Here is a 22,939-nt window from a genome sequence, read left to right as displayed (position 1 = left end):
AAGAACCAGTAAAAGTGATGACAGATCAATTGAGATTATCCATTTTGAGAAACAGAAACAATAATAAAGAAAAATAAACACGACTAGAGAGAACTATAGGATGCTATAAAATGTATTAGAATACACATAATGAGATTCTCAGGATAGGAAAGACAGAAAGGGGCCAAGAATATTTGAACAAATCGGAGGGAAAGACAAACCACGAGAGACTATGGACTCTGAGAAACAAACTGAGGGTTTTGGAGGGGAGAGGGGTGGGGGGTTTGGGAGGTTGAGGGGTGGTGGGTATTAAGGAGGGCATGTTTTACATGGAGCACTGGGTGCGGTGCATAAACAATGAATTTTGGAACACAAAAAAACAAAATAAAGTCTTTAAAAATTTAAAAAAAAGAAATGATAGTTAGAACTAGATAGAAAGAACTCTAAGTAGGAAAAATGCAAAAGAGATCCACACTGAGACACATCATATTCAAAGTGACAAAAGGTGGAGACAGAGTCTTGAAAGCAGTGAGAAACAAATGACATCATCTGTAAGAGATCTTCAGTGAAATTAAGAACTGATTTTTCATCAGATATTATAGATACCAGAAGGTAGTAAACTAAGAATATAATATCCAGCAAAACTGTCCTTCAAAAATGAAGGAGAAATTAAGACCTTACAAGATAAAAGAAAAGAATCTGTTACCAACAAACCTGCCTTATAAGAAATGCTAAAGGAAGTCTTTAAGGCTGAAATGAAATGAAACCAGAAAGTAACATGAATCTATACAAAGCCAAGAACACCAAAAAAAGGGTGTGTGTGTGTGTGTGTGTGTGTGTGTGTGTGTGTGTGGCAGTGTTATTTTTTTAACTTCTTTTTGATATCCGATTTAAAAGACAAATGCACAAAGTAAATCTATGTTGGAGAACACAGTGTTAAAGGACATGCTTTGTGATGATAATAGCATGAAGAGGTGGGAGAGGAATGGTGTTATAGGAACAAAGCTTTTGTGTACCATGGAAGTTAAGTTGGTACTAATCTGAGCTACATAGGCATAAATTAAGATGCTAATTATAGTTATCAGGGCAACCACTAAGAAAATGACTAAAATACATATAGTAAAACAAACAACAAGGGAACTAATATGATACACTGCAAAATATCTATTCAGTGCCAAAGAAGGCAGTAATGAAGGAATTGAAAAAGAGAAAGATATAACATATAGGAAACATACCAAATACTGAAATGACAGAATTAAGTTCATCGTTATCAGAATTCAATGTAAATGAGTTAAGCTCTCCCATTAAAAAGCCACCAGGATATTATAGCTTACGGACTATAAAATGATGTTTGACAGTCCCTCAAAAAATTGAACAGAATTACCATGTGACCCAGCAACTCCACTCTCAGGTATATACCTAAAAGAATTGAGGCTTATGTTCACACAATGACTTATACAGGAATGTTCATAACAACATTATCCATAATAGCCAAAGACCAGAAACAACCAACATACCCATCGACTGTGAATGGATAAACAAAATGTGGTTTATCCACATGATGGAATATTATTCAGTCATAAAGAATAGAATACTGATAATTGTTACAACATGCATGAACCTTGAAACATTATGCTAAGTGTAAGAAGCCAGATGCAAAATTATAAAAAAAAAAATTCAAACGTATTCTATGATACTATTTACATAAAAAGTCTAGAAGAGACGAATTCACAGAAACAGAAAATAGATTAGTGGTTGGCAGGGATGAGAGGAAAGCAAATTGGGAGGTATGTGGTTTCCTTTATGGGTAACAAAAATATTCTGGAATTTGATAGTGGTGATGATTACATACCTTGTGACTATAGTAAAAATCACTGAATTAAACACTTTAAAATGGTCAACATAGTAAGTTTTATGTTATATGGCTTTTACCTCACTAAATAAATTTTTAAAAATTTAAAAAACAACGACAAAAAAAGATGCCCTTATCAGCCTCATGTTGCTTATTCTAGAAAATTTTCCCCTTTCTGCCTATACCATCGGCATCCTGACTTACTTGTGTTCACTGAATTACTTACTGAACTGAAATACATAGTTCTCTGATTCTCTTAGTGATCACAAGAACTTTCCTCATAGGATTATTCTTCAGCTGCTGTGTTTTTAGTTTCCTTTCAGTCTTTCTTTACTTCATTTTTCTTTCCAGCTCATCATCCTTTTTTTGTTTTTTTGGGTTTTTTTTTGTTTTTTTTTTTTTGGTCTTTAGAGATTTTTCTTTTAATGGAGTTTTCAATCTCTTCTACTGAGATACAAAAAATTTCCTAAATTTTTCTTATGCAGGTTACTGTAACTCATGTTAAAATTGTATGTGCTAAACATTGGTTAATAAAATCATATTATTATCTAATTCTTTATTTTTATTATTGTGAAAATGAGTAAAGAAAACCTCATTTAAAATGGAGTCAGGAAGCCCCAGAGGGGGAGTTCTCACATAGGGACCTCTCTTTGCAAACTGCAAACCAGCAAGGAAAAGGAAGATCCCTCCTTGCCCCAGCAAAAGTGCATTAACCACCTCTCCAAACAATGAGCAAACTACCACAGCCTCAAACTCTTCCTCTTGAATAGACTTTTATTCAAAACAACCATCCCCAATTTCCTCCTAACACCTGATAAAATCTGTCTCTTCAGATTTGCCTATAGTTTGCCATAGTTTTCTTTTCCTAGATTGCTCTACTATTCCTGAATAAGCTAATTTTCATGTAAAATAACTGGCTATTTTATTTTTAAGGTTGACATAATTGTAGAAATTAAAAGGGATTTGACACAGCAAATTCAGGAGTTGTCCAGGAATGACTCTATTATTTGCTGCCATGAAGTTTCACAATATCCCCATTTTCAGTCTTAGTTAAATTCCTGAGTCCGGGAGTGGAATAGTGTTCCTCAAACTTGCAAGCTCACAAATTTGACCACGACAGAATACCAGGACTACACATCACATCAAGTTTACAGAAACTGAAACATAAACAGGTGTGCTAATGTATTAACTTACAATGAGAAACATTGTTATAAAAGGGCTAGATAATAATAATATTTTCTAAACATTATTTAACAAGCCCTGCACTGTCTTATCTGCATTAAACATTTTTTAAATTTTTTTAAAAGATTTTATTTATTTGAGAGAGACAACAGGAACAGGAGGGAGGGGCAGAGGGAGAGAAAGAAGCAGGCTCCCCACTGAGCAGGGAGCCCAAAGCAGGGCTGGATCTCAGGACCTTGACATCATGACCTGAGCCAAAAGCTGATGCCTAGCTGACTAAACCACCCAGGTACTCCCGCATTATACCACTTAATCTTCAAAATAATTATACGATTATTTAAATTGAAGAAAATTATTTATTGTTCCCTGAGAGAATATAGGAAATTTTTTAGGAAATGGTAGCCCTTGAAGAGCTACTAAATTGCTTCAGTGTCATCAATATGACTTAAGAATACCTAAACCAGGGCACCTGAGTGGCTCAGTCAGTTAAGCATCTGTCTTCAGCTCAAGTCATGATCCCAAAATCTTGGGATTGAATCCATATCGGGCATCCTACTCAGTGGGGAGTGTGCTTCTCTCTCTGTTTCTCTCCCCTCCCCACCCTTTTGTGTGTGTGCTCTCTCTTGCTTTCTCTCTCTCTCTCTCTCCCTCTCTCTCCCTCACAAAAATAAATAAATAATTTTTTTTAAAAAAGATACTAAACCAAACAACCCAGAGGGGATAAATTACTTCCTGGGCAAGCATGTACATTCTTTCTCATTTCAAGAAACATATCCCAAGAACACGGTGTTTATAATCATTTTTATTGGAGTTATGCCATCAATATTCTTAGGACAAAAATGGTAGTCATCTTGAAAATTACTAAAGGAGATGCAGTTCAGACTACTACTATAGGTCTTGACATTCCCGACCTGATGAGCCCAAGTCTCCTTATTCATGATCCTTCTAGTAACCCTTTTAATGGTAAAAGATTCATTACTAGGAATATTGGAAAAACAACTTGACAAAGCAATCTCTCATCTCACTCAGGCAGCTTGTTTTTTTTTTTTAAATACTGATATATTCAAAGCCATATAAAAATCATTTCCTAGAACCCAAAAAGTCTTCTTCTCTGGTTTAAGTAAATAAAAAGAAATAAGAAAATAAACTTGCTTCTAAATGCTACTTGAAAGCCTAACATAATGGAGTGTGAGGCTGTTGAGGCCTCACTATATCTCTCTTCAGAAGTGGGTCACTTTGGATAATGGCTTCTGCAGACTCTGGTCTCACAGATGATGTTATTCTTAAGGAAATCTGAATATTGAGAATACAAATATTTGAAAAGTTGACTCCCATGACATTTTTCCATTACATAATTAGTACACCAAAAAAATGCACATAATTAGTGTACATAATTTCATGAGTTTGGACACAATGTTACTATCACCATAATCCATGTTAAATATATTCATCACCTTGAAAAGTTGCCTCATGTTCCTCTGGTTTTTTGTTTGTTTGTTTGTTTTTTGTTTATTTGTGATAAGAACACTTAACATGAGATCTAATCTCTCATCAAATTTTTAAAGACACAATACCTTATTTTAACTATCCCCACTGTGAGTAGACACTGTACAGAAGTTTCCCAAAAAATTAAAAACAGAGCTACCATGTGGTTCAGCAATACTCCTTCTGGATGAATATCCAAAAGAACTGAAGTTAGGATCTTGAAGGAATATCTGCACTCTCATGTTCACTGCAGTATTACTTATAAGAAATGTAAATGGCCAAGACATGAAAGACATGTAAATGTCCATCCACAGTGGAGTGATAAAGAAAATGTGGTACATACAATGGAATATTAATCAGCCTTAAAAAGGAAGAAAATCCTGTCATTTGTGACCACATGGATGAACCTGGAGGACATAATGCTCAGTGAACTAAGTCAGTTACAGAAGGACAAACAATACACAATTCCTCTTATATGGGGCGTCTAAAATAGTCAAACATATGTAATCAGACAATAGAAAGGTGGTTACCAGGGGATTGGGGGAAGGGGAAATGAGGAGTTTTTCCATGGGTATAAAGTTACAGCTCTACAAGAGGAGTACTTTCACAGATCTGCTGAGCAAAATAGTCCCATGACTTTTTCCATGATCAAATCTTGAGGGCTGACTTTGACATATTGATTCACCTCTAGAATGACTCAACAGCTAGGTGTTTCCAAATGCTTTGTTACAGTATCAGGCAAATAATGGCTGTATTTCTAAAACAAGCTTGAAATAAAACTATAACTGATTGGGACTCCTGGAACATTCAACCACCTTTATTATATCATAAAGTCTTTGGTTCTTTCCTAAGTCTAGTTTTTAAATCTTACAATATTGAGATTTAATGCCTCATAATTTAAGCAGATCAGATAGAATTTATTAGGCATCAGAGCATGCATTAATCTTTTCTAAATTTTTATTTTTTAAAAAAACTCTGAGACATCCAGCAATCAATAAAAGTAGAATCAATTATCTTTTTATCTCCTTGCATGTTCAGGAAATGAATCAGCAAGCACAGCAGTGAGAGGCTGTTCTGTTTTTTTATGAGACAACTATGCAAGCAGTAAAATGTCTGAGAGAGTTGTGGGGATTTGAGCCGCCAAACTCTCTGCAATATTTAAAATATAGCCTACAAACATATTCATGGCAGTTAGTATTTGTGTAATACATTACATTGTGACACATTTTCATATGTATTACCATATTTAAATCATCACAGAACACCTGAGACAAGTATTTCTGTCTTGAAGAACCTAAAGTAAAGAAAGAGTAAATGGCTTCATAAAAGACACAAAGAGATGCGAGGTGACTTCTGGTTCCATGCCCAAAGCTCTTCCCCATTTTCTGTTTCATGGCAGCATCCATAAAGCTAACGCTGACTTTTGTCTCCTCCTAAGGAAATATGTTCTCACAAATGGATATCATAAATGCAGGCTCCTTGCAAACATTATCTTTCTTAATGGTTTTTAGTTATTAGTCGTACAACTTGGGGGTAATCATATTTGGTCAGATGTAATTAATTTCCCCAAGAAATTATGAAGAACTGGACTTTATGAATGTTGTTGGGCATTTTAAAATCATAGACCATAGGAAACTATAGCTAAGATGACTTCTCTGTCATATTGGTTATCACAAATGCATGAAATCAATTATCAATTACTCAGATCATCATGGTATATAGTTTTTAATCCTAAAATTATTTCTTCCTTTCTCTAAACATGCTTCAGATTTTATCACCTTAATCAGGGAGTACAAATGAATGTGAATCTTGGCTTTAAAAAAATGTAATTAGGATAAGAGACATAATCTATATGTCATATGTACAAATACTTTTGCTACTTTATTCTAACTGTATAAATAATCAAAAGTTGATTGGTAGAAATAAGTAAGTTATTAAAATAAAGCATATACAAACATAAGTCTACATATATAATGGATCACAGACACACATGCACATGTACAAAAATGAATTCCTACTAAAATTTTCAATGACAAACTATCACCAACAGAAGGTTCAGTCTTCCCCCCTTTCTATATCCATGACTCCCCTCTCTGAGAGTGAGAAATGTAGTTCACATTATACTCAATATATGCATTTGATTGCCTAATCATAAAATACACAGAAATTAGTTCACAATTGTTAACACTGCACACAACAAAAAAAGCTACTAACTAGAGCTCGATATTTATTTATAGCTTTTTAAAAATGTTTAAGGCATTTAATATACAGTTAACATACAGTGTTTCAGTGTACAATATAATATAATAATTCAACAATTCTATATACCACCCAGTGCTGATCAAGGTAAGTGTACCCTTAATTCCCATCACCTATTTCACCCAACCCCCATCCACCTCTCCTCTGGTAACCATATGTTTGTGCTCTGTAGTTAAGAGTCTTTTTTGGTTGTCTCTTTTTTTTCCCCTTTGTTCATTTGTTTGTTTCCTAAATTCCACATATAACACAATGAGATACCATCTCACACCTATCAGCATGACTAAAAAGAACAACACAAGAAGCAGCCGGTGTTGGTGAGGATGTGGAGAGAAAGGAGCCCTCTTACATTGTCGGTGGGAATGCAAACTGGTACAACAACTCTGGAAAACAGTATGGACATTCCTCACAAAGTGAAAAATAGAACTACCCTATGATCCAGCAATTACACTATTGGGTATTTATCAAAAGAATACATACACTAATCCAAAGGAGACATACATGTTTATTGTAGCATTGTTGACAATATTTATAGCTTTTTCAAAATTTTTAATCTGCGGGCATCGAGTCAGATTACTGAGTTCGAAAGCTACTCAGATTAAGTAAACTTCCTCTCTATGCAGTGTGACACTATTACTCATTTGAAGTATAGTTATATTCAATTCTTTTGGTTAATTTTTTTAATTTATGGTTCTCTTGAGTGTGTACAACATCATTATGGCGCTAAGAAGTCAAAACTCTCTAAAGGGCACACTTAGGAAAGTGCCATCCCCACACAGTCCCTTCCACTTCACTCCCATCCTCCCCAGTGTGCTGCCAGTGTGGCTATTTTCTAGTTGCCTTTCTTATGCATTTTCTTATAAAATACACAGGCAGAAGTAAAATCTTATATTTTCCCTTTTTGCTTAACCAAAAGTTAGTGCACTATGGGTGCTCATGTTTCCTGGAATCACTCTATGTCCAGTCACAGAGCTCTTCATCTGCTGCAGAGCATCCTATTGTACAGACACACTACAGCCTGCTCAACTACCTTCCATATATGGCCATTCAGGATGTTCGAATAGAAAAGTACTGCAGTAAATATCCTTGTGCAAATGTAATTTTACATTGCTGGAGATATAGGTTGAGGTTAAACTCCTAGAAACCGTGTTGCTTGGTCAAAACAATGTAAATGGAGCATATCCTTTTCTTAAATTTTGCCAAATTCCATCCGTAAGGGTTTACCAGTTTGCATTCCCTCCAACAATGCAGACAAGTGCCTTGTTTCCTGCATCTTCATCAGCACTCTTAATTAAGTTATTATTTTACACTTCTGGAAATCAGAAGTCCAAAACTGACCTTCACCAGGCTAAAACTGAGGTATAGGGAAGATGGTATTCCTTCTGGAGGCTCTAGGGGAAATATCTGTTCTATGCTTTTTCCAGCTTCTTAAATGTCTCCTAAATTCTTTAGATCATGCATGACCCTCTTGCTCCATTTTCAAAGCCAACAACATCACACCTCTTTTCCTTTTTCTGCCCATGACTTTCTCTCCATATATAAAACATCAGCCAGAAAAGTTTCTTCACTTTTAAGGAAGTGATTACATCAGGCCTGTGATCACATTGGGCCCAGGCAGATAATCCAGGATAACATCTCCATCTACATTCCTCACCTTTAATCACATCTGCAAAATCCCTCCTGTCAAGAAAAGTAGCATATTCAGATTCCTGGTGATTAGGACATGGACATCTTTAGTACCACATACATTTTGTCATTCAGTATCAAAATTTTCTCTCTGGGGGTGATTTTTGTCAGTGTTTCATCTAAATCCTCTCTCTTCTCCAACTTCAGATGCAATTTCTTAAGGCTTCCCATTTCCTACTTTTCCCTCATAGGCTCAAAGGGTCAGCGCATCTCTGTTGCAATTTGGAATTTAGTTTTCCACAGGTTATCTGAAGTTCATAGGATAGTATGTCTCCTAGTAGTGTAAGGCTAAAACCATGAGTCATGTGTGGTTTTGTTACACTTCTCATTGAACTTCATATTTAGGAGGGATTATGTATGGAGAGATTTGGATGCAGTTGGCTGCAAAGTTGCAGGTTTTGACAATTCATGTATGATTTAGGATATTTCTAAAGCTTCCTTTAAGGTTTTGATAGCGTTATTACAGATGTATTTTGAAAACGAGAATACCATATATTGTCTCTGATGTCAGTAAAGAATCAAGTTCAAGAAGCATTTTGAAAAATGGAAGGGATTGGGTGTGTGGGTGGCTCAGTTGGTTAAGTGAATGCCTTTGGCTCAGGTCATGATCCCAGGGTCCAGGGATCGAGTTCCTCATCGGCCTCCCAGCTCCTTGGGAAGTCTGCTTCTCCCTCTGACCTTCTCCGCTCTCGTGTTCTCACTTATTTGCTCTCTCTTTCAAATAAATAAATAAAATCTAAAAGGAAAAAAAAAGAAAAATGGAAGGGATAAACTGTTGCGGTCAGACAATGAGAACTGGCAACTACAATGTACTACGGGCTAATAAACACTTAACTGGAAGACAAGGCCTCCTAATTAATTATATTTGTCATCTAACACCTACGCTAGTCCAGTTAGCTTTTATCTACAACTGCTATAATCAGTTTTGTTTTGGCAAGCCTTACTCTTTTATGTTTTCTAGTAAAACAGAAACAAAATTTAAAATTTCTCAGTATCTACGTTTGAATGTCTCACTACCTATGTATTGCTCTCTTTATTTACAAACAGTGGTCATGTTCTCTCTTATCACTTTACAAACATTTTCTCCTTCCTAGAAAGAAGGTTTCCTTATTTTATCTCTTAACCAAATGAACATACCATACAAGAATGTTAGAGGAATTTTAGGCAAGTTGGTTTCTCTTAATTTTTGTTAAATATATTTTTAAAAGCAGTGTATTAAAATCAAAGGACACAAAACTGTACACTGTGAAAAGCAGGTCTTCATCCAAATTTAAATTCTTATTTCCTCAGTTTTCTTTGAAAAGCAACTCACATTACTATTTGCTTATTCTTTCAGACAAGGTTCATTCTACTATAATGACATATACATACATTTCCCTTCATAATACACAAGCAGGAGCAAATTATACTACCAGATCTTCTAGTACTTTTTTTTTTACTTAACTATGCACTTTGTGATCTTTCCGTATCAACATACAAATCTGTCTCATATTTTCACAGCTGCATGGCATTACTTTGAGTAATCCATGATTTATTTAAATACACCTCTATTAATGGATTTATACAATTAAAATTTTAATTTAAATTTCTATTATGTACATTATTTAACATATTTATTTGCTGCAAGCCTTTTTTTTCAAGAAGTAAAAGTAAGAACTTATGGTATAAAATGGAATCTGATCGGCAAATAAATAATAAAAACATAGGAGCATCTTCCCATATACAAAGAGCTTAAAAATTAGTACTCCCAACTTTACAAGAGAAGTTGGACAAACTGAAATCACTGGACCCATCAGAGACTTGAAATCATAGAACAAATTGTTACTCCAAAATCAGACACAGGCTAATGGAGACACATAGCTGAAATTGGCTTACCCTAAGTCATGGAGACATAAACTCTTAGGAACAACTAAATGGTAATTTTGACAAATTGCTGGTGGCTGAATGTGGACTATCATGGAAGCTAGAAACTCCTGGGGATCACACTTTCATTGGTTTTACCTCTTGCAAAGAGGTAGGTTACCTACTACATTCTTCCACGAAAGAGCCAAAAAAAAAGAAAAAGAAAAAGTCCCCTCTTGGCTCTGAAAAGAGAAAGGGAAAAGTAACCATTCTGAAGCATACCAAGACAATTCTCCATAAGGGAGGCCTACCCTGCAGTTTATCCCACCTAGGACATATACCCTATTCTAGCCACCTCCAGCCTTCTTGTCTCAGATAAGGCTGGAAAGGGGTTCAGAGGCTAAGAAACACTTGTAAAGATCAAAGCCTGGAGGATACAGACCCACTGGAAAACTGAGATTCAATCATAAGTTATGAAATGCTTCCCTCCCCCAACACTTTACCGCCACATTAATAGAACTCCAACACAGTAAGAGTTGATAACAGCTGGAAAAGCTACAAGGCACAGACTCTACTTAAAGAAAAGTCCTTCAGGATACACTGAGACAGTAGGAGAAACAAAGAAAAAACACACTAGAGGAAACTGAAGCCTCCGGCGCCTGTAGCTACAGCAGACCTGAAACAGCCAAGTCCTATGTGGACTGATGTAAAACCCTCAGACTAAAGGACTGTTTATCTCAGTCCCTATTACTCAAAGTCTGGCTTCCAGGAAAAATGCATAAGACATGTTAAAGAAATTGAATCAACAATTAACCACCTTTCCATTCACTGGTGAATCCTACTGAATGTTTAAGTAAGAAATTACACACCAATTCTTCACAATGAACTCATAAAATAAGGACAGGGAATATTTCCTGACTCATTCTGTTGTGCCAGCCTCACTCCAATACCAAAACAGACAAGCACATTAAGGAAAAGGAAAACTACAGACCATAATCTCTCACGTACATGGATACAAATATCATCAATAAAATATTACAAGCTAGATACGGTCATGGGACTGACTGCAGATATCAGCAGAGTGAGTGCAAGTCAGCACTCTCCAGCCAGTTTGTTTGTTTGTTTGTTTAATTCAAACTTCACTGTGTGTAATCATCACCAGAGGCCTTCTTCAAAAGGAAGAGCCTAAGATCATTTCCAGATGTGCAGTCAGTGGTAATGCCTTGGAGCCCAGGACTTTGTACTGTAATGCTCTCAAGTGATTCTGGCACAAATGGTTATGGACTGTGTGAGGAGCACACTCAGGCATTGGAGGTGCAATCTGTGAGTGTTCTGGTGGAGCAGAAAGAGAGAAAGCATGTGTGTGAGGAGAAAATCAATGTCTTACCAGCACAAGAGTCCCCTTGGTAGGCAACAGAGTTTTCTTAAAAAATTATCTCCCTAGGAAACAGGAGGCAAAGCAAAGGAGGACTTAAGACCTGGAAACGGAATGAAATGAAGCAATAAAGAGATAGGTATGGGCGCGTGGGTGGCTCAGTTGTTTAGACTGCTGCCATCCGCTCTGGTCAAGATCCCGGAGTCCCTGGATCAAGTCCTACATCAGGCTCCCAGCTCCATGGGGAGTCTGCTTCTCCCTCTGACCTTCTACCCTCTCATGCTCTTTCTCTCACTCACTCTCTCTCTCTCAAATAAAAATAAGTAAAATCTTTTGAAAAATAAAGAAAAATAAAGAGATAGGTATGTTGATATGCCAGAGAAATAAACAAGACAGGGTAGTAGTATATAGGGAAGAGGCAAGATGACTTTTCAAGAGGTTGGCACTAATGGGAAAAGACCAGGGAAAATTAAGAATGGTGATAAAATTTTAAGACCTGAGTTGCTAGTCAATTCTAGTTTGTGTTGCTGCTGATGTGAAAATGCCTTCTGACTCTCCAGACCATCTCTAAAACCTAGCTTGTCTACAGGAGATATAACAGTGATTAAAGGGATGGTTGGTGAATGGAAGCATGATCTCCTTCTATGAGTATCTCCATGGAGCTTCATGGTGTTGGGGTGGTTCGCACCATGCTTTGAGTTGGTAGACAGTGATCCACAGGACAAAGAAGCACAGTCAAGTGGTAGTGAGGGAAACTGATTTAGGGGTCACGGAGGAACAACCTTCCTTTTCCCACAGTATTAGAAAATTGATCATTCAAATACACATTTATTCATCCATTCAACATATATGGACTATAAGACAATGGTACTCTGTGTGTAATGAATTATAAAAGGGAGAAAAAACAGCTACAGTCCTTGTACTTATGGATCTTACAGTATAGTGAGGAAGATAAAAGTAAACTGAATAATCCTACAAATCTAATTACAACTTTTTGAGGTCCTAGAGAGATGAGTCACATATCACTGTAAGAGTCATTAATAAGGAAAGAAGATCTAATGTGGGCGATAAGATAAATTTTCCAGATAATTAAACTGAGTATTGAAGGGTGAGTAAGAGTTAAATGGGCTTAATAATATCTTAGCACAGTGTCAGTGACAGGAATAACTGAAATATCATATGAAAAGCTTCAGACCATGGCATATTACCTTCATTCTAAGATAGTATGAATGAAAAGACACATTGACTTAACAATAGTTTGTGGAGAATATAGAAACATGACCACCTACCTGAAAACACCATGTAAGGTGCAAGTTCATTTCTGAAATATTAAAAGGATGACACCCTGAGGTAACAGGATTCTTTATACTCCAAGCCTAGCACAGTGCATTTGTAAAATGCACACAAGCATTTCTAAAATAAATTCGTATCTATCCCTCTTCTGTTTCTCTTTTATCTTTCCTTTCTTTCAGGTATTATTACCTCATTTTGCTTGTCAGACACACGGATATTTAAAGATATATCTATTCCTTCTTCATACAGTATTTTTGTTCTGAAAGATGTATGGGAAAGTTAAAGGATCACACTTGAGAAATGAATGCATAATGATGAAAGTTTAGGCATTTCTATTAGAACATTTTTGAGATGAGGGTCTTCCCAGAAACCTTCGAAACAGAACATGTAAAACTCAACCATGTAAGGCATGAAAACTGGAATTTTTTTTAGTCACTTATTTAACAACAATAGTTCATTATTTGATCAAGTCACTGTCCAGTGTAGATAGACAAGGCACTGCTCTGTTCAGTACAGTCTTTCATGGGCCTCTCTACATCTTCTGTGTCTCTGCTTTCTCATAATTTCTTGCAGTTCTCCCTATTCAGGAATAGTGTAGAAAGACTTTATAGTAGAGATACTTAAAGGCCAGGCTGGCAAGAGATAAACATCAATGCTGTTCAGATTCCATAAGCCAGAACTTGGTTTCATGGTCACATCTAATTGCACATTAATACCAGGATTGCCTTGGAACCAAAGCCTAATTTCTGTATATAAACAAAGCAGAACTAACTGGCACCTGTGTGAATGGATTCTGCAACAGGGATTGTGAGCACAGACCCTAAGGAAAACTCCATGATCACCATGCCCTGTGTGTTCCCCTCTTTGTGGAATCCTCTCCCCTTGACTACGGGCAAGACTTAATCTGATCAGTAAAATATGAAAAAGGAGATAGAATGTCACTCCCATGACCATGCATTATATAAAACTCTGCCATATTACTGAATTCACTCTTTCTCCCTTTCAGTTTTGTTATGAGAGGGCCTATGGGGAAGATCAAGTGGCAAGGAACTCCTGGTGGCTCCAGGGGCTGGGACAAGTCTCTGGCTGCCAGACTTCAAGAAGTTCTGCCAACAACACAAGTGCAACACAAAAGCAGATCCTTCCCTAATTGAGACTTTGGATGAAAACCCAGTCCAGCTAATACCAGCACCCTGGTGAGACCTTAAACTTAGGACCCCACTAAGCTGAGCCTAGATGCCTAAGCCATGGACTTGTGAGATCATAAATTTTGTGTTGTTTTAAGTAGCTAAGTTTGTAGTAGTTTGTCCAATTGAAAATTAATATAAAGACCTCATTTGCTCCTCTGAGTTATGCAGCTACAACATGAATCAGTAATCTTAATCTTTAAAACTTTATTGTCCAAGATGGGTTTGACAACGGATGAATTAAGAGTCAATTCCTATTTCACAATCCTCCGGAAAGGGGCCCCCCAGGATCTGCTATGCTAATCATCCTCCCATACTGATAGTGTTTTCTTGCCAGGTTTACTAGATACACACGTAGCTTTCTTATCTGTGCAACTTCATGCCTGACTGCGTCTTAAATTTATAAACATCATCCCAAACTTCACACAGGGGGAACACGAAAAAAGATGGTAAATGAGCAGAACTAAGCACAATTCTTATTCAAATTCCTAAGGAGCAGAACAGCATGGAACCTTGCGGCTGCCAATACCATACACCCTAGACTGCTAGGGCAAGGAGCACTTGGATCCATTCCCGTCACCCTGGCCCAAATATCAGGTCCTTGGAGAGTAAAGAAATGCTCAGAAGCAGCCTGAAGTAGTGCTTTGAACTGCTGGACTCTTCAGCCGCCTGGGACGACTGACAGAGGGAGCAGGTTATGGAGCCAGGTGGTGAGGCTGAGCCTTAATCTAGCTGCCTGCCCATCAGCCCATCCTTCTGTTGCTCTGGGATGTCTCACAGGAACCCGGGTGGCAGCTGGGAATTGAAAGGATGGGAAACACCTTAGCAATAGCTTCTAAGACAGCTCACAAAGCACAGCCAGTCTTTGGGAATATGATCCAAATGCCCCCCTTGCTTTGCAAAAACAAGATCAGGTACTTCCCCAACAATAGGGAAAGGGATCTGCCCCAGACCGTGGAGGAGAAGCTAGCCATATGTTGGCTTCATCCTATAGGCAGGATTAAATAAACTCCCCACAGAGGTCCATGAAATCACCATTTCAACTAAATAAAAGGTCCTGAAACACCTATAATACACCATTTTGCTCAGAAAATAAAGAATTTTGGTAGCTATGGTCACTACCATCTCACCCACCTCTATCAATACAACTTTCAGCTTTAATTTTTCTCTTCTTTTGCTACTTCTCACCCACGAAAACATGAAATGAATCTTGAATTTTTTTTCCCCTATAGCTATCCTATCATTTTCCCTCTGGTCACATCTTCAACTTTGCAAATAACAGAGAAATTTGCATACACATACCTCTTCCATTTGAAAATATATATTCCTAGAAAGGAAGTGCAAAATGAGATGAGTAGAAATACATATTAAAACTTTAACTTGGGGGAAAAAAATCCACCAATGTAGATATACTGTGTATAAAGAACTAAAAAATAATTCCTGGAAAAAAAATCACCCTCATCTTGCACACAAATCAGCAACATTTATTGAGCATCCACTATACTCAAGACACTAAGCTTGAAGTTAAAGAAAATATAAATGTATTGAAATTGGAAATTCTCTCCTTAAAAGTTTATCATTTGTTTTGTGAGCTAAGAAAAAGAGGTTGGAATTACACCACAGTATATATTGCGAGTATACCATCATTTATAAGTCATTTTTAAATTCATGTTCTTGGTTAACCCTTAGATAAAGTTTGCCTTTTAAATAGGTAAATCTTTGGGATGCCTGGGTGGCTCAGTCGTTAATCAGGGCATGATCCCAGGGTCCTGGGATGGAGCCCAACATCAGGCTCCCTGCTTGACAGGAAGCCTGCTTCTCCCTCTCTCACTTCCCCTGCTTGTGTTCCCTCTTTTGCTATGTCTCTCTCTGTCAAATAAATATATAAAATCTTTTAAAGAATAAACAAATAGGTAAACCTTTTCCTGATAACACTGACAAGAAAAATGTGTCTCAGAGTGTGGTCCGCTGAAGGTCACCCAGCAAATAGGTCTTTGAGCTGAACCTTAAAACACAGTTCTTCAAACCCCAAGCTCAATGCCCTTCTTACATCTGTGTTTAAATGAAACAAACTCCAAGTGTCAAGGATGTCCACAAATGGAAGAAACTACATAGAATCCCATAAACAAGTTTGTCAGAAGGGATATGCAACGTAAGCTTGGCCCTATAACTTCAGCAGATAAAGGAAAGAAGGAGAAGCTCTGGGTTGGAGAAATGTTGGCTGAGAGCAAAGGCTTAGAAGCATGAATGAGAATATAAGAAAGGCCCTATATTTACAGGTTACTGAATGTCTCCCTCATTTCTCACTTATGATTATTTTCCACATGTATAAACTTAAAAAACATCTCTGCAATGTAGGAATATATTTTCTCCTTTGAGGTATAGTGGCAATAAAGGGTAGGGAGATGTTAAGCAGCAACCCTGTGTCTGTTAAAGTCAGCAGTTATATATGGGAACTTGTTCCAAACTGCCTGAGGTCAGATCTCATTTCCATAACTATCTGCACGTGCAACCTTGCAAAAATTGCACCAGTTTCATTATCTATCAGTGGAGATTCTGCAAGTACCTGACTTAAATAACCTTTGTGAGCATTCAAGGAGTTACCTCCTGTAAAGCACTCATCAAGTAGGTGCTCAGTAAATACTGCATTTGGATCTCCCCAAGCATCCTATATTTTTCTGCAATAATCATCAAACAATACAACCTAGAACCATCAAAGCAGGAAAGATTGAGAACATGCCCTAGGGCCTCGTTCTGGGCAGTAGACTGGTAGTTCTAACAACAGCACAGAGCACTGGAAACTTCCAGCTGCTATAGATCAGTTGCTTTGGAGCCAAAATAGATTCTAAGCAAGTAAAATTTTACAGATCTAATTAGAAAGCATAGCTTTATGGCCCCAAAGAGTGGATAATATACATTGTATGTGTGTGTTTTTCACAGCAGTCATAAAAATTAATTGAAAATCTTTCTTCAGCATCTGAAACAGTGTTTTTCCTCTTTATTTCATCTAAACATTTAGAATTGATTACAAAGAATTAGCTTCTACATATTTTATTTATTTTGATTTTGAATACTTCTAATTCATAAATGATTCAATGGTCTAGTTTTGCTTTTTTTTTTTGCTTTTTTTTTTCTTTTTTGGATGTATAAGCAAATGCAGCCTTTGACTTTCACAAACGTTCTCTATTTTTTATGATTTCTACTTTAGTGGTAAAAGTCAGCAAAAATCCTTAACAATTAAGTAACACAATCAGAACACTGATACTTAGATTAGATATAAGAAAGTCTCTGAGCATTTGCTACATTGTGAATATTCTAAAAGTTGAGCTAAATATCAAATGAATAGCAAAGGGAAAATGGAAAGAGAAGATGGAGCATAGATACGATGACTATATTGTCTGAACTAAAATTAGAAATGTTAAATAATTCTAACTTCATAATTTATCAATAAAAGACTCACAATGACATAATAAGAACATCAACTTTATTTACATGTTCAGCATATCACTGTCATATTAAAAAGAAAATAATTTCTTAAAAAATATTTTTAGAGGTATATATAAGTTAAGATAATCTTTGAGATCACATTTGCTCAGATAATGCATATAATTGATGTAAGAAAGTGAGTGCTTGGCAAGGACGTATAATGCCTATGATGCCTGGTCTGTGCCTGGTGATTTATACACGTTATTTCAATTAATTTCCCCACATACCTGAGAAGTGGTTAGTTCTAGTTCCATATTAGTTCCAGCTTCCAAATTATCTTACCGTGGTTCATAAAGAAATAGTTGCATCAAAACACACATCAGACAAAAAGCAGTATGAAGATTCAAGCCCAATTGTTTCTGATGATAGAGCCTGCCCATTTGCCCCTGTTGCCTGCTGCCTCCCAAGAACTAAGGAAAGTCACAAACATTCCTGGGAGGAGCATACTCTGCTCTTTATTCTTTCTAACCTAGTGCTTTCCCAGTGCCTACTTTGGCCTAGAATAAGACCTCATCCCCAAAGACAACTGCTTTTTTCTGTTTATCTTCATCATTACTTATGAGATTAAAAAATGGGAATTCTAGAAAATTCCCCACTTCCTTATGAGCTACTGAATAAAATTCAGGATAGCAGAAAAATACAGGTATGTTTGAATATGTAAACTTATATGTAAACTTATAGGTACATAAAAACATAATCATAAGGAAGAAGCAGGACTATGGTATAGAGAGTGAAATAAGAGGATCCTGTGCTCATGTCCTCCCATGGACACAACACAATAACAACTACATCTACATAACTACCTTGGGAAAATGATCCGAAGCCTGCCAGAACAGGTGTTCCATAGCTGGTCATAGAGAGAAGGCCACATTGAAAAGGGGAGGAGAGCTGAAGACACAGTTGGGAACCAAATCCCTGGCACAGCTAACTACAAACAGGAGGGATATCAAAGCACAAAGGAATGAGAAGAACAGATGCCATACCAAGCACCTCCAGCACTGGGGATCTGCAGTGAGAAGACAAGTCCCCATAACATCTGGCTTTGAAAACCAGAGGGCCTTAACTCCAGGAGCTTTTAAAATCACTAGGGCTTAATTCTGGGAGCTTTAAAAATCAAATGCTTAACTCTAAGAGAAGGAGAGTGATGAGAAACTGAGTCCTCACCTTAAAGAGGCAGCATAATGGAAAACTTAGCCCAGAAGTAGCCCTAAAGCAGTAGTTTGAAAAGCACCTGAAATATATGTGAAGATTTATTGACTAATTTTAGAACATGTGTTGTAGGGACAGGTATCTGCCACAGATTTCTCTGGGAATAAAAGTGCTGGTTGAAGCCATTTATCTTTCCCTCTGCAAGCCTAGATAGTCAGATGCTTGTGGGACCCAGTGCTAACACTCTGCACCCACCTTGCCACTACTACATGCTCCACCCATATGTTCCCCTACAGACCCATGCCACCAACCCACACACCTCAGCAGGTGTTCCTCCAAAGTGGCTCCTACCTACCACACATGACATACAGCACCAGTCAGGACCAGTGGCACTCCAAAGTGACTTCTGCTCTGGGGAGAAGGGAGGTAATCCCATGCAACAGTGTATACTATACACAGCTAGGCTGACTGCTGGCCCCACCTAACCATGAACCCATAGCAGTTACAGCTGGGACTCTCAACAGTATGGGGAGAAAACCCTGCCTGGTATGCCCACAGAAGGTAAAGCCAGTCATTGTAGCCAGCTGAGCTGAAGGCAATTGTGGCTTCGCCACAATAGGAGAATGCATGCAGTCCATATGGGGACACCCATGGAATACTTGGTTCTGCTGACCAGTGGGGACTGTGCTACAGGGCACAACAGGACATCTTCTACACAAGGCTACTACTGTCAAGACCAGAAGACATAGCTCACCTACCTATACATAGAAACAAACACAGAGTTAGGAAAAATGAGGAAACAGAGAAATATGTCCCACATGAAAGAACAAGACAAAATTAGAGCAAAAGAAATAAGTTAATTGGAAATAAGAAATATGACTGAGAAGAGTTCAAAGTAATGGTCATAAGGACACTCACTGGACTTGAAAGTAGAGTGAATGAATTCTGTAACTATTTCAACAAAGAGATAGATTTTGAAATAAAAAGGACCAGTCAGAGCTAAAGAACTCAATACCTGAGATGAAAAATACATGAGAAGGGGTGTCTGGGTGACTTAGTCAAGTGTCTGACTCTTGATTTCAGCTCAGGTCATGATCTCAGGGTCGTGAAATAAAACCCCATATCAGGCTCTGCATTGACCATGGACCCTGCTTAAGATCCTATCTCTCCCCACCTCTCCCTATGTCCCTCCCCCCTCAAAAAAAAAATACACTAGAGGGAATAATCAGCAGATTCAAGGATGTAGAAGAATGGATGAGCAGTCTAAAAGACAAGGTAATGGAAAACAACTAAACTGAACAGTGAAAGGGGACGAGAATAATTAAAAAAAAAAGACTAAGGGAAATCTGTGACATCATAGCAATGTTCATATTATAGGAATCCCAGAAGGAGGAGGAAAGAAAGAAGGGAGCAGAAAACTTGTATTAAGAAATAATACCTGAAAATTTCCCTTATCCAGAGAAGAAAATAGACATCCAGATCCAAGATACAGAGAGAGTCTCTAACAAGCTTAACTCAACAATGTCTACACCAAAACACATAATAATTAAAATGGCAAAAAATAATGATAAGCAGAGAATTTTAAAAAGTAGCAAGAGGAGAGGAAAGAAAAGAGTTACATACAATGGAAACACCATGAGGCTATCAGCTGATTTTTCCGCAGAAATATTGCAGGACAAAAGTCAGTGGCATGATATATTCAAAGTGTGGAAAGGAAAAAAATCAACATCCAAAATACTGCATCCAGCAGTATTATCATTCAAAATTGAGAGAGAAATAAAGAATTCCTTAGACATATAAAAGTTAAGGGCATTCATCACTACTAAACCAGACTTACATGAGATATTAAAGGGAATTCTTAAAAAAAAAAAAAAGCCATAAACAGAAGTAAGAAAATTATGAAAGCAAAAAATTTCACAGGTAAAATCAATCATACAGTAAAAATAATAGATCAATCACTTATAAAGTCAGTATGGAGTTTAAAACACAAAAGTAGTAAAATTAATTTCATCTACAAAATTTAGTCCAGGAATACACAAAATAAAAAATTAAAAGTATGACATCATAAACATAAAATGTGGAGGAGTGAGTAAAAATTTAGTGCTTTTGGAATGTGTTCAAATTTAAGCCACTTTCAACCTATATCCACATAGGATGTTATATTTGACCCCAATAGTAACCACAAATTAAAAAACCTATAATAAATACACAAAAATTGGGGCACCTGGTGGCTCAGTGTGTTAAGCCTCTGCCTTCAACTGAGGTCATGATCTCTGGGTCCTGGGATTGAGCCCCACACCGGGCTCTCCACTCAGCAGGGAGCCTACTCTCCACACACCCCTGCTTCTCTCTGCCTGCCTCTCTGCCCACTTGTGATCTCTCTCTATAAATAAATAATAAATAAATATAATAAGGTCAAATAAATAAAACCTTTAAAATAAATAAATAAATAAATACACAAAAATAAAGAGAAAGGAATCCAAGTATAATACCAAAGAAAACCATCAAACTACAAAAAGGAAAAGAGCAAGAGAACAGCCAGAAACAATTCACAAAATGGCAATATGTACATACCCATCAATAATTACTTTGAATGCAAATGGACTAAATGCTCCAAAAAAAAAAAAAAATCCACAGGGCAACTGAATGGATAAACAACTAGACCTATCTATATGCTGCCTATAAACGACTCACTTCAGACCTAAAGATACATACAGACTAAAAGTAAAGGAATGGAAAAGATATCCCATGTAAATGAAAGTGAAAGGGGAAAAAAACCAAGGTAACAATACTTTTATCAGATAAAGGAGACTTTAAAACAGACTTTATGAAGAGACAAAGAAGGGAGTTACATAATGATAAAGAGAGCAATCAAAAGAGGATAGATCAACTGTAACTATCTATGCACTCAACCTAAATACATAAAGCAAATATTAATAGACACAAAGGAAGAAACTGGAGGCAATACAATAAGAGGAGGGGACTTTCAAACTACATTTGCATCAATGGATAGATTATACTGACAGAAAAATCAAGGAAACAGGTTTTGAATGACATATTAGATCATATGGACATAACAGACATATACAAAACATTTGATCCCAAAACAGCAGAATTCACATTCTTTACAACTGCACATGGAACATTCCTCAGGATAGATCACATATTAAACCATAAAATAAGTCTCAATAAATTTACAAAAATTGAAATCATATCAAGCATCTTTTCTGACCACAATGCTATGAAACCAGAAATCAATTATAAGGAAAAACTGGGAAAAAAACACAAACACATGAAAACTAAACAACATGCTACTAAACAACCAATGTGTCAACAACAAATCAAAGGGGATATATATGGAGACAAAAATACAAATACAGAGGCCTAAAATCTTCAGGATACAGCAATAGCAGTTTTTATAGCCCTATGGGGCGCTCTCAAAAAATAAGAAAAAGCCTAAGCAAACAACCTAACCTTATACCAAAGGTATTAGGAAGAGAAAAACAAAGCCCAAGCTAGTAGAAGAAAATGAAATAATAAATATTAGAGCAGAAAGAACTGAAAAAGAGACTACTACTTCTACTACTAGAAAAGATCAATGAAATCAATAGCTGGTTCTCTGAAAGATAAACAAAATGAATAAACCTATAGCCAGATTCATCAAGAAAAAAAGAAAGATCTCAAATAAATAAAATCAGAAATGAAGGAAGAGAAATAACAACTGACACCACAAAAATACAAATTATAAGATACTATTAAAAAAATTATATGCCAACAAATTGGACTACCTAAAAGAAACAAATTCTTAAAACCATACATATTTCTAAAACTAAACCAAAAAGAAATAAACCAAATTTGTATAAACCAATTACTAGTAATGAAATTGAGTCAGTAATCAAAAAAATCTCAATAAACAAAATTTCAGGACCAGTTTGCTTCACAGATGGATTCTATCAAACATTTAAATTAGAGTTAATACCTGTTATTCTCAAAGTGTTCCGAAAAAACAGAAGAGGAAGAGAAACTTCCAAATTCATTCTATGAGGCCAGCATTACCTTTTTTTTCAGATAAAGAGAAAAAAGAGAAAGAAAGAAAGAAAGAAGTAGTGGAGGAAGGAAGAAAGGAGAAGGGAAGGAGGGAGGGAAGGAGGGAGGAAAGAGAGGAAA

This window comes from Lontra canadensis, unplaced genomic scaffold (assembly GCF_010015895.1).
Source record: "Lontra canadensis isolate GAN:19392208 unplaced genomic scaffold, GSC_riverotter_1.0 scaffold10, whole genome shotgun sequence".
Taxonomy (NCBI): Eukaryota; Metazoa; Chordata; class Mammalia; order Carnivora; family Mustelidae; genus Lontra; species Lontra canadensis.
This window is presented reverse-complemented; position numbering follows the sequence as displayed.